Here is a 16,408-nt window from a genome sequence, read left to right as displayed (position 1 = left end):
ATTTGAATTTGAGAATTAGTTCTACAGAGCACATGGGTTACTCATAAAGTTAACGCTTGTCTTTAAATTATATTTTGTCCCTAACAGACTCTCATTAGCAAGTTTTGTTATGTAAATTTTACTGTATATAATCCTCACTAATTTCTCAATTATTCCAATTGTCCTTTCACTGGCTTTATATTTTCCCCATCGCTAATTGCTTAATATATTTGCTCAAGAAAAGTTTGTTGAGTGTTTGTTCAAAATGCCAGATACAAGTAAGAATTAGAGAAATTCTCTATCCTTACCTTCAATGGGCTATTTGTCCTCTCTACCGCAGGGTCTTTGCACAGACTGTTCTCTCTGTCTATAAAGCTCTCCACTTTAGGTGTTCTGAGCACACTCTCAGAGCGGCCTGCACTTTTCCTTTTTTACATTTATCACAATTGTAATTAAATAATTATTCGTATAATCATTTTTAACTGCTATATCTTCTACTCTATTGTAAACATCATGAGAGCAAACCATTTTCCCAGAGCCTAGCACATTATTGCCTGGCATATAGTGGCAATTGAAAAATACTTCTGGAATGAAGGATAAATGGATGAATAATTCATTTCAGAGAAGCCTCATGGAGGGAGAAAAGGAAACAAACCAAGAACAGAACACTGAGCTTCACCATATTTCGGAGGCAGACAGTGCAAAAGTACAAAAAAAGAGGTGGACGTGTCTGAGAAAAATTTTCATGAAAAGGTAAAAAAAAACCAAAAACCAATTATATCATAAACTTCAGTCTTAGAGTTAAAATGTCAATGATGTGTCAAATGTGATAAACCTAGCCTCAAAGAACCCTTCTCTGACCCCTTTGTCACTCGTACCCTTTCATCCTACTTAATTTGTCTTCACAACACTTAATGATTCTTTTATATACTTGCATCCATCCATCCATCCATGGGTACATTTCGGTGTATTATTTTCACAAATTTTATTAGTATTTTTATAATTTAAAAAATTGTTCCTCTCTTCCATAGGATGTTAGTTCTAGAAGACCAGGGCTCTTTTTATTTTATCTATAGCTCTTTTAATTTTGTTTTTGCCCCCTACACAGTCTAGAGGAGTACTTAGCACATGAGAGAAAGTCAAGATATCTTTTTGAATGATGCCATATAGGTAGTTTATTGGATTTAGAAACTAGAAGGATATTAGCGACCTTAGAAAGTTTCAGAGATGTAGTGCCCAAGGTCACTTAGTTGATAATGAGCTGATCTGTAGCATTGAAACTCTCACCTAACATTCCATCTCCAAACTCCATCCAGTCACATTGGGCAGATTGAAGTCTGAGATCTCTGGATGACATAATTCTGATGGGACAGATATGACAGGTTATCTGCCTTCCCTGACATTTATACAATAGAAAATGTAAAACAAGGCAGAACAACAGCAGTAAACCCTTCTGTTTGTAAAAGAGAAGAATGGGAAAGCAGTCTATTCGGTTTATAGCAAATTGGAAGACTCTCTGATTAAGAATCTTCGGGGCAGATTAAGACACAATTCTATTCTCTTGAGATGACCTGCTTTGTCCAGGTTTCTCTGTGGTTCCTGGCTGCACCCCGCTGAAGGTTCTTTGTTCTCTATTATCCCCTTGGACTACATCAGAAATGGTACTAGGGGATACATTCTACTTGATACTTAAGCAGATTTCTCAGGCAACTTCCTGCTCAAGAAAAGTTGAGAGCTCGAGAGTCACCTAAATATCTGAATCACAGGACTTTTTTTAGTTTAGGCTCAATGTTTCTTTCGCCGTATAACTCTCTCTCAAAAAAAAAAAAAAAAAAATTGATTAATATTAGTTCCACATGCCTAAAACCACATCTATTTTTTTAAGTAGTTCATAGATCTGCTTTATTTCTCAGCTTTCTCATTCCCTTACTTTTCTCTCAACTTGAAGGAGATTCCTCTAAGGTTAGCTAGTTTCTCAGTGAAACTGGTACCCTAAACTGATCTTTTTCCTGAGTCCATTTAAACTGTCAAGGGGTTAGGTTTTGTTGTGTAAAGACCTTCTGTGTTTATTCTCAAATAAGTCACCAATTCTAAAATTATACGTATCTCAATTTTAAGAATCTCTTGATTATCTTTTATTTCTGCTTTGATCTAGATAGTTTTTTCTTAAATGCACCTCTTCTTCTAATATCACACCAAATGCAGCCATTTGCACAAAAAGAACACTCTAACAGTCTGTTCTCCAACTCTTTCCCTGATGCTACAAGTTCATTAAACACACATGCTACTCCACAAATCATAGCTGGCAACATTTTTACCAAATATTTTGATTATGAAAAATATAGATTGCCGTTTTTCCAAAACTCAATATCCATTTCCTTAATGCCTCTTCCCAGTTGCTAAGCAAATGCCACATATTTTTATAATTGGAACACTTCGCTCCCCATGAAATTTCTGTATTAGTCAGGATAAATTAGGTTATGCTGCAATAGCATGCAATCCTTAAAAAATCTCAGCAGTATAACCCCCAAATTTGATTTCTGTGTCGTAAAATATTCACATGAGCACCAAAGCAACTGTCTAGTCATTCCATGCAGTAATTCTTTCTGTGTCAAACTTATGGCTACATCATCTCAACCCGATACCTCCTACACAATACCTAAAACATGGGGAGCACACCCCTGGCATGCTGCTCTGGGGCTTCCCCGTTAATGAAGGAGAGAAGGATATTTTTTCTGCTCAGGGTCGCAAGCCACATTTAAAAGTTCAAGGGAATTAATGAGCCTTAGACACACTTTTGACTCATGGGAACAAGTGAATTAATTTCCCCCATTTCTTCCTGTAGATACAACTAGCTTGATTTGTAGTCTATTTAGTTCTTGGAGCAAGTTCCTGCAAGATCGAACAATTTTTTAGTTTAAGCTGACCAGAAACGCATCTTCTCTTGGATCTCTCTCCTCTCCTGCCTCACTACCCTTTTCTGGTACTCTTGATAAGGTAACAGGTAAAGTAGAAATGAAGACAGCATCCTAATAAATACCCCAAGATGCCTAAGAAAGCAGATAAACTTACTTGTTGTTCATGATCCTTTATGATACAGTCCTATTAACCGTGAAATGCCATTTTGTATCCAAAATCTCTGATTCTTCCATTCAGAGAAAATTGACCGTGCAATTTTAGTTGTATCTGTTAAGGCACCTATTATTTTTTTACTTGGATTATAACATTTGTACATTAGTATTTTCAACAAATAGTTACTTAGAGCCAGGCTTTCTAATTTACTTAAAGCAATTATTAAATCAAGAAGACAGAGATGGTGCCGTACAGCCGTGGTGGAAATGATAAACTCGGTCACAGTCATTTGGCAATTAAATACTGATGGTAGAACACAACTCAGATCAACCTCGATTTCAAAGCCACGCTCTCATTTCAAAGCTCTACTTGCTCTCTCAATAAATATTTATGAATTGTTGCACTCTAACTGTGTGAAAATAGTGAGTTATTTATTTTCTACATTTATATATGTGGGAGTGTTAAAGTATTCCAGACATCACATCTTTAGGGCATGTGATAGTGGAGGATATTGTTAGATGTCTGAGGACATCTATAGAAATCACGCGAGAGAATAAATTTGAGGGAGGAAATTAAAACACCATATGTAGCTATGTAAGAAAAATATAGATATCTTGGCATGAAATAAATTATTCCTCTTACCCTCCCTTTGTCTCTTCCTTTACCCTTTCATTACAGCTCTGCTTCTTTGTATGCCATAACCTTGATCTTTATATCTAAAGTCAGCATTCTAATTCTCGGCACCGCGAAGCTCACTGAAAAGCAACTATGACGTATATTTACTTCATTAAAAGGCACGAGAGTGACACTCTGGTTCCATTCTTTAAAAAAAATACATACACACAGAACTTGTGGAAGTATTTCACGGTGTTGCGAAATTCTTCCAGTGTCTCTCTTAACCCCTCTAGTGCTGTGATGCAAATATTAAAGCAAGATAAAAACAGTGAAAAAATGATGAGTGAGATATCATTCAATTTAGATACAAAGCATATGTTCTGTTTTTGTTATGAATTTAATATTTGTAGGAACTGAAAATTTTCTTAATGTGAAATCTTTGGAAATTGAGGCTTCTAATCTAAAAGCTAATAAAAAAAAAGCATTGATATTATTAACAAATCAGTGATATTTCTTATCTTCAGAAAATCATACAAAATATTTCACCATTATTTTATTAATAACTTTTCTTGATTTTACTTTATAATGTATGTTAAGCATCCTTGATAAGATACAAAAAATATTTTTTAAAAATGTAAGGAGCCAATTTATTAAAATATTCAGCCTGGTTACAAATTTTTCCTTTGGTAAAAGTTTTCACAGACTCACTAAAATGTAACTCAATTTTTAAAGGTAGAAACATAGCCCAATTAATTTCACAATTAAATCATTTGTTCTACAAAGCTTTGACTTTTTTCTGTCTAAAGATTTTATGTAGGACAGTTAGAAAGACAAACTTTGCACTTGAGATGGATAATTATTTTATTCGCTAACTTCTAAATATAAAGCTACACTAATAATAGAAAAATTAAAAATGATCATTAACATAGTTATCTATGAAACCAAACTACCCTTTGGCTGGATGACTATAAAGTTATAGAGCATCATTTCAGCTCTCCTAACAATAGATCTTGATTTTGACTAAAAGTCTTATAATCGCATTTTAATTTTCATGAGTATGAAATTATTTCCTCTTAAGTAGCTACATATCCTCTAAAATAAGTGAATTAGTGCCTCTGTTTTCTTCTAAAGTACGTATAACCAAATTTAATACAAAGACAAGAGAAAGCATGAAAATTGCTACAAGTTGATTTTGAGAACATTGGACCTCATGTGATATAACACTAGAATGGCCGTCACATTCTCTAATCCAGAAGATATATACGTTCATGTAGCATTTGGATTTGGTGCATCTTTGGTGAATATTAGGGATTCCATATTTTTAGGTTTTGTGTGTGATGAAATTTGGTCTGGTTTTGTGGTTTAAAATTAATTTTCATTGGAGAAAATTGCAATGCTTTCTCCAGACTCTAAAGTGCTTTATGTGAACTTGTAGGATTAGAGTGGTTTGGAGGCTGCAGCATGTCCTCGTGCATACATGAGTTGCAGAGAGTACTTTGGTTTACAATGCAAATTTTATGTTATGTGTGCTGCAAAATAATTTGTAGTGCATACCATTAAATTTTCTTGGTAAATTTGTTAGATTATATAAATCTATTGTACATTTGGTTTGACATAGAATTTACGTTATGTTCACTCACTTTCAGGTCACAGATATAAATCTAACAATTAATTAACTTATGGTCTTATTTTTAATCAGCAAAGAATAAATCATCTGGATAAGAATTTCAAAAGAATATAAAAAAGGTTTTAGAAAGAAATGTTCACTTTAGTAATGTTTATTTATGATTTTATTTAAAAAAGAACATAACATATTTTGTGGTCTATTTTACATATAAATATAAGGGTCTGGTGCTTGAAAGAAGCTCATTCATTGTTAATTTTTCAAAGATGGAAAACAAAACATGTCAACTGGTGATGTTACATAAATGGGCCTCTAATGATAAATAATGAAACAGTTAATTTTCTTTAGTGAATAATTATAACAAATTTTGAAAAGTAAACATTCAATTTCATGTTGATGAAAAAACTAATGATTTGATTTGAGTATTTTAATGAAAATGAACTAATATTATCTTAGCCTATCAAACAGTGATTCTGAAATTCTTCTGAAGCGTTTGGGACTTGTAAACTTTGGTTTACCTGGTGTAACTTTATTGACTGGATAGTCAATTATTATACTTTATTTTGGTCAGTCAATAGAATATTTGGATCTTTTAGGGAAATTAGTCTCCAAACATGTACTGAGTGCCTACTCACTACAATGTGTTCAGTGATACAGGGCTTTATTGAGAAAATAACTTTTTCTTAATTCTCCTCCTAAACCTATAGACACTCAACATACACCTTATAAAAAAAAAAAGAAAATCTAAGAAATCAATAAATGTTCTCAATTCATCTATCCCCAGCCATTTTCAATCTGCTTCTCATTCTATCTTCTGAAGGCCTGAAAGCAATCTGATGGGATTGCTTCTAATTAGCTTATCCGAGTCTCTCCACTCCATCCATACTGATTCAGTGTGCATTGCTCAGACTACTTTGTGGCTCTATTATTCACTCCAACATCTTCTGCTCAAGATCTGAGAAGATGGGATGTTAAAAATAATATAACACTAGTATCAGGAAAAAAAATCCCTGCTACTCTGTCCACTCAATAGAGACAGAAAAATACAGGGTAAAAGTTGCCTTCCCCACTTCAGGGAGATGCTCTTAAAGCAGAAATTAAAGACATGGCAGAAGAGAGCATCAGAAGGGAGGAGAGAGAGAGAGGGGTCAGTGACCTAAGTTATGTTATATATTTAAAAGGAAAGACATTGGTGATGATGTACAGTGGCAATAGCAAAAGCATCCAGAGTAGGAGAGAAAACGAGTGCCATCAGAGCTGAGAGAACTGTGCTAATGTACCCATGCTGGAGGCAGTGGGTCCATGGAGCTCAAGGACTAGGGTTGTGATAGCAAATGACACATTTCCAGGGAATTCCTAACAATAATCTATTACCATTATCGTGACCCTATGTTTATTCCAAGGTCTAAATGTGACCTATTTTCATATGCAGTTATCTGCTTCCATAAATAGCCAAATTTCTAGAGAGAATAGTCTATAATAGCCGTTCCTATTTCTCATTTTGTTCACCAATAACCACCAATTCTGTTCACCTTGAAATAGGGCTTTTAATACCACTGACTACTCTTTCCTCTGGTAAAACTCACCAGTATCCTCCAAATTATTCAATAGTAGGCAAATTTCTGGCCTTGAGCTTCTGTTGGGTTGAACGTTTGCTCCTTTTCAAATATTTGTTTTCTCTTTACTCCAAATGCTTTTTTGCTCCAGTATTTTCCCTCCAAGGTACTGCTCTCTCCAAATTTTTGCCCTGTTTCCCTAGTTACCCCCTCTTAGTTTCTTTAGTGTTTCTATCATTGATTTAAAAAGAAAAAACTCTCCCCTGGGTTGCTTTACTAGGCTTTTTTGCTTTCCAATTCACACTTCTCAATTTGCCCTCAATTTACACTCTGGCTGACTAATCTCACCTACTCATATTCATCCAAACACCAGCTAGGAAGTAAAAGAAAGCCAGAAATGTCTTGCCATAACTCCAACAAACTCACATAACTCCAACAAACTCACCTTCTCCAGAAAATCTTCAGTATGGTCGACACTGTTTAAATATATAACTTCTCTTTACTTGCAACTACTATATTTACCCCTTACACAGTTTTACATTCAATGCTGCTTACTTATTCACTTTTGTTCAAGAGTTTTATGTATTTTTGCATCTTTCTTTTTAAAAAATTATATTGAAAATTAGGTAACTTGTTTAACTTAATTCAGGTCATACTTAGTATGATTTATAGAAACATAGTGAATTTTGGGTGCTAGATTTTCTTTTGGGTGCTAGAACGTTTTTCAAAGATGTTTTTTGGTCAAAATCCACACACATTAAGAAGTACTGGAAAATAATCATCATGGCCTGATTTCAAATGCAGATATTTTTGTTTTAGATGGTTTTCATTTATGTACATTTTAAGTAAGATTGCTTAAAAGCTAGAACATCACATTTTTATAATGAATTGGACTAACAACAGTTTTTTAAAAATTCTTGGTTAAATTCAGATATGACTCTAACACTAACTATACAATGTCATTGAAAAGTACAAATAAAATAATGTTCTAAAAATTAAAAAATGGATGTGAAAAAAGAGAGATGTGAAAAAGTGAGATAAGGACTAGATAAAGATAACAATTAAATTTTTTTATTATCCCACTTTACTAATTAACAGATAATGTTTTCAAGGAAACTTAAAATAAAATTATCAATAAAATACATTACATTAGATTATGAGAGTTTTTAAAAAACAATAAATAAATTTCATTCAAGGAAGTTATGTTCCTCCAGACAGAAGGTTCTTTCTTTAGCTTTTAGAAATGCCTTTTACTAGACAGAAACATTGGTTTTAAGATGAGAACTACTTATTTCATTTGTTTCTTAAATCTATATTGAAAAGGTAAAGTTAAAATTAAGTACATTAAGAAGCTGTCATTGATAGAAAAGAGAAAGCTTTGACCTAAAAATATGATGATTTAGTGTCTTTACTGATTGATTATGACTTGGCTCTCCTCTTCCTTCATTGGACTGATGGAGGTTCAGGAAAAGAGCTTATTAATATCGAAAAAAAAAAAGCCTCAAAGTGTGCATTTAAAGTAATGCTTTGAAGGAATGTAAAAAGATCTGAAGGATATAATTTTTTCATAGTCTCATATACATAACATGAAAAAAAACTTTAAATACATTTTATATTTAACAAATCCTAACCATTTAATTATTTAATGGTTTAAAATAATTTTTAATGCCCTAAAGGGTCAACCTTATCTATTTCCAATATTTATGTATTTACTCTGCTAGCTTATAATTTCTGCAATGATTCATTTGCTTTTTTTTTTACTATTCCTTTTCTAAATTCGGTTGCCTCCCTTTCAATCTCTCTCTGTTGTCATATAATTTTTAGAAATCTTTACTTTTATTTTGAGCTTTTATTTCAAAGTGGACAAGAATAATATTAAGTGCTCACATTTACATTTTATTTAATACTTACCAAGTACTGCACCATGCACTTTACTTCTATCAAATCATTTTCTTATTTTCAAGAACCTATAAGGTAGGTAGTATTATTGTCGTTTTCATTTTGCAAAGGAAGAAACCAAAACACAGAAGTGATAAGCAATCTACCAAGTCACTCAGCCAATAAACTGCAAAGTTAGGGTTGAACTCACACCATCTGGAAGAAAGCCCATGTTTTAAGTCACTATACTTCATTGCCTATTTAACTGTTGCAATCGTGAAGAGATGTTTTTTAAAATGTCCATTTGCTCTCTGGCTTATTTTATTGGTTGGTATGTAATCTCCCTGTGACTTATTTGTGATACAAATCTTATTTTTTAAAGTAAATTATTTTTGCATAATTTCACGCTGGCTCTCTTATAATAATTACTTATCTTTGAGTAAGGGAAACTAGCTTAAAGCCAGGTATTTTGCAGAATTTTGAGTGAAGGAGAACTTGAGAAATTGAGTGGGCACCTTCAATTGAGAGCCAGTGTCCCTGAGTCCGGGAGGACACAAATCTGCTTCACATGTGACCCTGGTTATGCACCGCCCTGCATGGCCTAACATCTTTGCAGGTGGATCATTTATCTTCAGTTGAATGTCATCGGCAGTTGCAAAGTCTATTGCTACTTCCTCCCTTCACCCCCTTGCCTTGATTATACTCTACTTACTTACATTTTTATAAATTTCCTTCAGCCTAGGTGTCACCTGCTGCTCTGAGGTGTAGAACCAGATTCAGAAACCCCACTGCTCTGCAACTTGCCCATGCCTTTCAAAGTTGTTTTCACAAGGGTCAAGGATGTGCCCCTACAATGGAGGAATCTAGTCCTGTATGGGCCATGAAAGTTTATCAGTGACTTCTAAATCCCCCAATCTCAAAGATGCTTTTCAGAATCTGTCTATGATATTTGATGATGTCTCTCCTTTTTTATTTGAAATTCTGTTCTTGCTTAGCATCAGCAAGAATAATTCCTCTTGTCTCTGATTCTCACTTTTTTTGTCTTGCTTCCTCTGCCTATTCCTTTAATGCTGGTGTTCTTCAGGCTTCTCTCTTTGGTGCTCTTGACTTGTGACATGATATACTCCATCAACGTTTCATCCCCTCTCATCAAACTAGAGCCTCACCTCTGCCTATAACTCCTCCATCTGTAATTTCGGTCTAACTTTTCCAGACATTTTAAACTTTATAACTTGTAAGTGACCCTTGTCGTGTTCTAAAAGGCCCCAATTCTCTTTTCTTACAAACTTGTTCCTTCTTCTTTATTTTATGTATCAGTTAATTAACATCTCTGTGCTCTCAGTTAACTCAGCCAGAAATACAGCTCTCTCTCCCTAGATTTCTCATTTTCTACATCCTGTTCCTCCTCCATGGCCATATCCTGTGGTTCTGTCTTTGTGATATCTCCCACATCTCTTTCTTCTCTGCATTACATAAGCTACACTGCCCTAGCTTAAGTCCTTATCAAATGTTGTCTGCTCTAATGCAATTATCTCTTAATTTGTCTCCCAGCATTCCATCTTACACTCCTGTGATCCACTTCCTCTCTTGCTGTTAGAGAAATCTTTCTAACATTCAAAATTGATCATGTCACTTCCAGGAGTCTTACTACAGATGTGATTCCACCTCTCGGTTCTTCAGTTTCTTCTATTGCAAATGCTTACAACAGTAATATACCCTCGTGGTATTGTTTTAAAAATTAAGTGGAACTAATCAGAAGTGCCTGGCACATATTAAGTGCTCAAAAAATGTGCTCACTTGTTAGAGGTGCTTGATGTTCCTTCAAACTGAACTCTGTTCAGTTTTCTGTGATCTCTTTCATCTCTATACCTTCACAGGGGGTCCCCCTGGAAATCTTTTTCTCCCTCTGAATAGTTTCAGGTCATCTCTTGGGTCTCAACTTATCATCACTTCCTGACAGATGACATTTCTGATACCTGGATAGCAGCGCTAGTGTCATCACAATGTGTTCCTAAAGCATCCTTCATATCTTCCATTTTCTGATATCTTTAACTAGATTTTAGGCATTATGAGACCCTAGCACAGTACCTGGCATGTAGAAATGCTTTAACTGCTTTTGAGTGAAAGAATAGAGATGTATTTTTTAAGGGTACAGTGCGTAGACTTTTATATTGGTCCATATCATTTTTTATTTTTAACTTTGGTTATTGATGATTTCACCTTCGTGATAGAACACTGCAGCTGGTTCATCTGCTGTGCCTGTTACCAGAATCCATATCAGTGTGCCCTGAGTTCTCATTGCTCTTTTTCTCTGTAAAACTTATACAGATCCAATGAACGAAAATGAACCCCTGCCTGCTTTGTTTCATTACTAAGAAACCTCTTTTAGTAGAGCACTGTATTCAGTATTGAAATCATTTGTTTCTATTTATTTACATATCCAACTACTGGTTAATCTGTGAGCCCCTTGTATTATCCGTGTCCTACCTTCGGTGTCATGCTAGCTATTCTCAGTTGCCGACTGCCTTCCTCCATTCTCTGCTTTTCTTTGCCCTGAACTGTGCTTTTGGAGGCTGACCCCTGAGGACTGCATCACCTGGGCTCTGTTTTCTCCAGGTTCTCTTGAGTTCAGCCAATGGGAAGCACAGACAGGAGGTGATGGGCAGAGGAGGAAGCTCCATCTGGGAGGCGTTTCTTCCCCATGCCCTAGCAGCTACAACTCTAACCAGACTCTGTTTATACCTTTTTTTTTTTTCCTTCTCATGCTTCTCTAAGCCTAGTGGTGAGATAAATGGCTTTCTGGATTCCCACTGTTTCTAATCTTGGAGACCTGAGCAATTCATTGCTGGTTTTTCTTAATTTTGCCCAAACGTTTGTAAATAGTCCCTCTTAAAAATTTACTTCAACAATCCCAGCTGAGAATATCCAGGGTTCTCTTACCCGTTGGAATTATATATGATAATAAGCACCTTGTAGTGCCAGGCACATAGAGAATGCTAAATGGGAGCTTATTAAACAAACAAACAAAAAAACAAGATAGGTGAATGGATGAATGCTTAGTTCATTAAGCCCATCTTCCTTCTAAGAAAATCCTGTCTTATTTTGGTTAAATAATCTGCCCACGTGAGTAAGGTTAGTAGTCACAAATTATTATGAGTCTTTGAGAACTTAATTGCTATTAACAAAGTACAATAACAACAAAAGGACCTCATTGGAACAAAGCAATCTCTTTCTAACTTTCCACATTTGGTAGTACATTTGCCTTTCTTTTAATAAAAAACTGCAAATGTCATGAAACCTACATGATTTTTTTGAGAGTTCAAACAGGAGGGCGTCTTGCTCTTTGCGGTGCATGTATAGGTGGACACAAGTTGGTAGAAGAGAAAAAGGTGATGTTAGAGTGAGTGTCCAGTGTTAGAGAGCAAGCAATGCGAATATGCAATATAAAATGCGTCTGCTGAAGATTACCTTTCGAGCTGCACATCTCAAACCTATCACATTAAAAAGCACACACATGGATAGATATTTCACAAGACCTGTAAATTATCTCACAGTAGGTTATTGATCAGCTTATAAAAGCAAGTGAATAATTACTTACAGAGAATAACCAGAAGAAGAGGAATGTAAAGATCAAGAAAATATGATAGATGAGAAGGAAGAGAAGCAGTTCCTAAACCACTAAAAACTAAAACAGCAAATCACGGAAATAGTGTTAGGTTACCTGGAAAAAATAGAAGGCCTAGTTTAAATAATGTTTAGGGATTTTAGATTTTTAAGGCTTTTGCCCCTGAAAGACTATTTTTAGTGTTCTAGATTCTAAACGTAGCCTGATTTATCCAAAAGTAAGAAATAATATTTCTGACAGTTTGGCTAACAATAATTTAAGAAATATTTCAATATAGTTTTCTTATTTTTAATAATTGAGGATATTCACTGAGAGCCAAAAAGGTTCTAGTACTGCAAAAATAGTAGTTCTATTTCTTTCTAGTTCACAAGTTGGACTTATATCCCATAATATTTATATTAGAGGTGGGGGAATGATGCATTTTTCCCATAAAATATAAATGTCTCTCAAAGAATGTGCTATTCGAAAAGACCCAATGCTTGTTATGCTGGCTATTTTATGTCATAGTGTCCACTTTAAAAAAGAACGTCCCAAGGAATGAGAAGGAGATTGCTATTTTTCTTCTGTCTCTGTCTTTTTAATTTTTACTCTGACGCCCTCTCCCCTGTATAAGACATTAAGTGAAAATTATATTTATTATTATTTTATGTTGTTCCTGTTACCAGTGAGTAGTTATGTTAGACATAGTGAATTTGGGTGTGCACAATTTGTTTAAAAAGAATTATAGCAACCGATGAAGTAATTTTTCCACTAAGTTATATTATTAAAAAAGAAGATTTTACGAGTTAGATTTACCTAATCAAGGAATAAGTATACAGATTTAGATATTTCAATTTAAAATTCTAAGTATATTTAATGAAAGAATAGGATTTTGCTGAGTTAATATTTGCTAGAGGAAGCTAATTAATAGATTTCAGGAATCTTGTCTAGCTCTTCCCAAGACGATGTGAGGAAGTTATATAATTAAAAAAGAAGATTTTACGAGTTAGATTTACCTAATCAAGGAATAAGTATACAGATTTAGATATTTCAATTTAAAATTCTAAGTATATTTAATGAAAGAATAGGATTTTGCTGAGTTAATATTTGCTAGAGGAAACTAATTAATAGATTTCAGGAATCTTGTCTAGCTCCTCCCAAGACGATGTGAGATGAATAAACCACCCAGTAATAAAGGTGATCATTTAATAGTTTATAGATTGACATGACTGTTATGAAGGTTAAATTTCTTCCACTAGTTTTTTTTCTCGTTAAATTTCTTTATGCCGTTTTCTACAACATGTTCTCCAACAAGCATTGAGTCATTGGTGCACACAGGCAAACGGCCCATAAATTCAACCCATAAATACAAATATGTGCTCACATTCACACGCCTGTAGAGACTCGCAGAGGTTCCGGCTCTGAGGTGAAGCGGTTTCAAGCTCCACTGTTTGGAGGGGCACTTTCATTCTCAGCCGTCAGATTGCAGTGCAGTGAAGATCCTCCGAGTGGAGCTCAACCACAGCCCACAGCATAGCATCCTAGGGCCCTTCCACCTTGGCAAGGTCGTTCACATTCCCTCCCTCTTTCTCTTTCTCCTTTATCCAACTGGGAATTCAACAATACAATCTTGACTGGAGTCTTCAGACTACACCATTAGCTTATTGAGCACTGCACCTGCTTTTAAATTTTAATGATGCATTTTTAATATGATAAATGTAGTATACTTGAATGGTTTTATATGCAGGTCAGATAAACTATGATTTTTGTTACTCTTTAAGTATTACTTTCCGAAGAATAGACTTATAATCATATGGCCTATACAGTTACAGACATGCCTGTGGCTTCAAAATGACTGCTGTTCTGTCCCAACGAACAGTAAGTGGATGTTGGGAGCAAGTGTTTTATAAACTGAGGCATGTTAACTTAGAATTGATAAGATTAAATATATATACTTTACTGATACTCTTGTTGATTGTGTTTCAGTAAACTAAAGTTTACTGAAACAATGTAAAGATGATGTGTAGGAGTTACCATGGAAACTATTCAGGACTTCAGTTTTCCATGGCTTAGGGAAATAGGATTCAAGAAGGTTTGATATGATAATTACCTGATTAAAACAAGAAATCATCTGGAAATCAGATTTATTTAATAGTTGGGGTCTCTTTGTACATCCTAGGCACGTTTAATCTTACAACTCCACAGAGAACTGACAATGACCCAAAAGGAGTGATAGGAGGAAATAGTTCTACTTTTTAAAAAAAGACTATTTAATCTGCAAAGTGAAATAAAAGATCGAGGTGGAAGATTGAGGCAATTTCCCAGGTAATTAAAAAATGTTCCTTTAAATTACCCCAGTTATCTGGATATTTCGCAAGAAGATAGGATGCCTGATTGGAATTAATGAGATATTAAACTTATTTCTAGTTTCTAATTTTTAGTTTGTATTCTTAAAAACATCCTTTGGAACACAATTAATTTTTAAAGACCATTTCTTCGTAAATATAAAAATCTTTACCATTGTCAAGAAATATTTAATATTTCCTGAATAAGTGACATTCTGCCTCTGCTTTAAATTGTTTTTTTGTCCTTTTTGATATGATTTCTATTGCAATTACATTTATTTTTGTGTGGCTCTTTTGGAGTATTTCATATATCTTAAAAATGCTTATGAGGCTAAGTGGCTGAAATCTAAAATAATCATCTTAAAATATTCTTTATTAAAAAGTAAGCATAGAAGTTATCAGAAAGCATCAATGTTCCCCCCCAAAAAGGATTAGCAAAATCACTTTAATAAATTTAATACAGTATTACAATAGTTATCTTATTAAAAATGTCACAATTTAGTCCTGGCTTCCTGATAAAACATATCACAAAGTCCTTTGAGCTTGTAAAGTTGGATATTGAAAACATATACAATATGCATATGTACTTATATCAGAATTACTTGCATGCAAACAATGTTTTAGATAATACAGGCAATTATAAAAGAAAAAATCCAACATATTCAATATACATATTAGGATGAGACAATATACTAGAAAAATGTGTATTTTTTATGACCAAAGAACAATCATTTGTTTTACCCAACAGTTGCTTTATGTACAGCCACTCCTATATCTTTCTCTCTGTCACAAGATTTGGAAATGGTTCAATATGAACTAAACTCCGAAGTTAATTTAATAAATTGCATAACCCATAACAGTGGAAGAAATCAGGAAGTTAGACAAGAATAACATAATGTAATTTGTCTCACGTATCAATCAACAATATTCATCATCAACCTGGCGAGATATTAACTAAAAATAATTTGTGTTACTATTTTAATATATTTTAAAGCTTATTTTATACATTTACACTAATTTGTTGACTGTGCAAACCACCTGATTGCAGAAAACAAATTGATCTTTTAGCAGGAGCAGAGGGAGCATCTTCCTGGTCTCAGGAGACTCAGGTTCTAGGAACAAGTGGGATATGTGGGCCGACTTTCTCTCACTTGGGTTAGAGTCAGTGTCGCTGAGGTTTCTTTCGGTTCTAAAATTCCTTGAAAGTGAAGCTATTTATAGTTCTAGGACTGCACGTATCAGCCAACACCATAGTCAATCATTTGTGTATTTTGTCATCCTCACTAGACTGTGAACTCCTTACTAGCAGGAGTCATAGCATTTAATGTCAGCATCATCAGAGCTGAGCACAATGCCTGGCTCATGGTCATGACCTAGTAAGATGTGGTGAAATATATATGTGTATGTGTATATATATAGTTGTATGTGTGTGTATATATATATACATGTATATGTGTATATATATATATACACACACACACATACATATATATACACATACATATATGCGTATATGTGTATGTGTATATATGTATGTGTATATATATACACATATACATGTATATATATATACACACACATACAACTATGATTCTTCTGAAAAATGTCAATAGTTTGATGGATGTCACAACGCAGCTCTTGATGGAGGCAAATCAGAGTTATTTGAAAGAACAGACTTTAGGAAGCATGACAAAACTCATGATTGGTAGACATTAAAAGACATTATGTAGAGAAC

The sequence above is a fragment of the Pteropus alecto genome, unplaced genomic scaffold (genome assembly GCF_000325575.1).
Source record: "Pteropus alecto unplaced genomic scaffold, ASM32557v1 scaffold72, whole genome shotgun sequence".
Lineage (NCBI taxonomy): Eukaryota > Metazoa > Chordata > Mammalia > Chiroptera > Pteropodidae > Pteropus > Pteropus alecto.
This window is presented reverse-complemented; position numbering follows the sequence as displayed.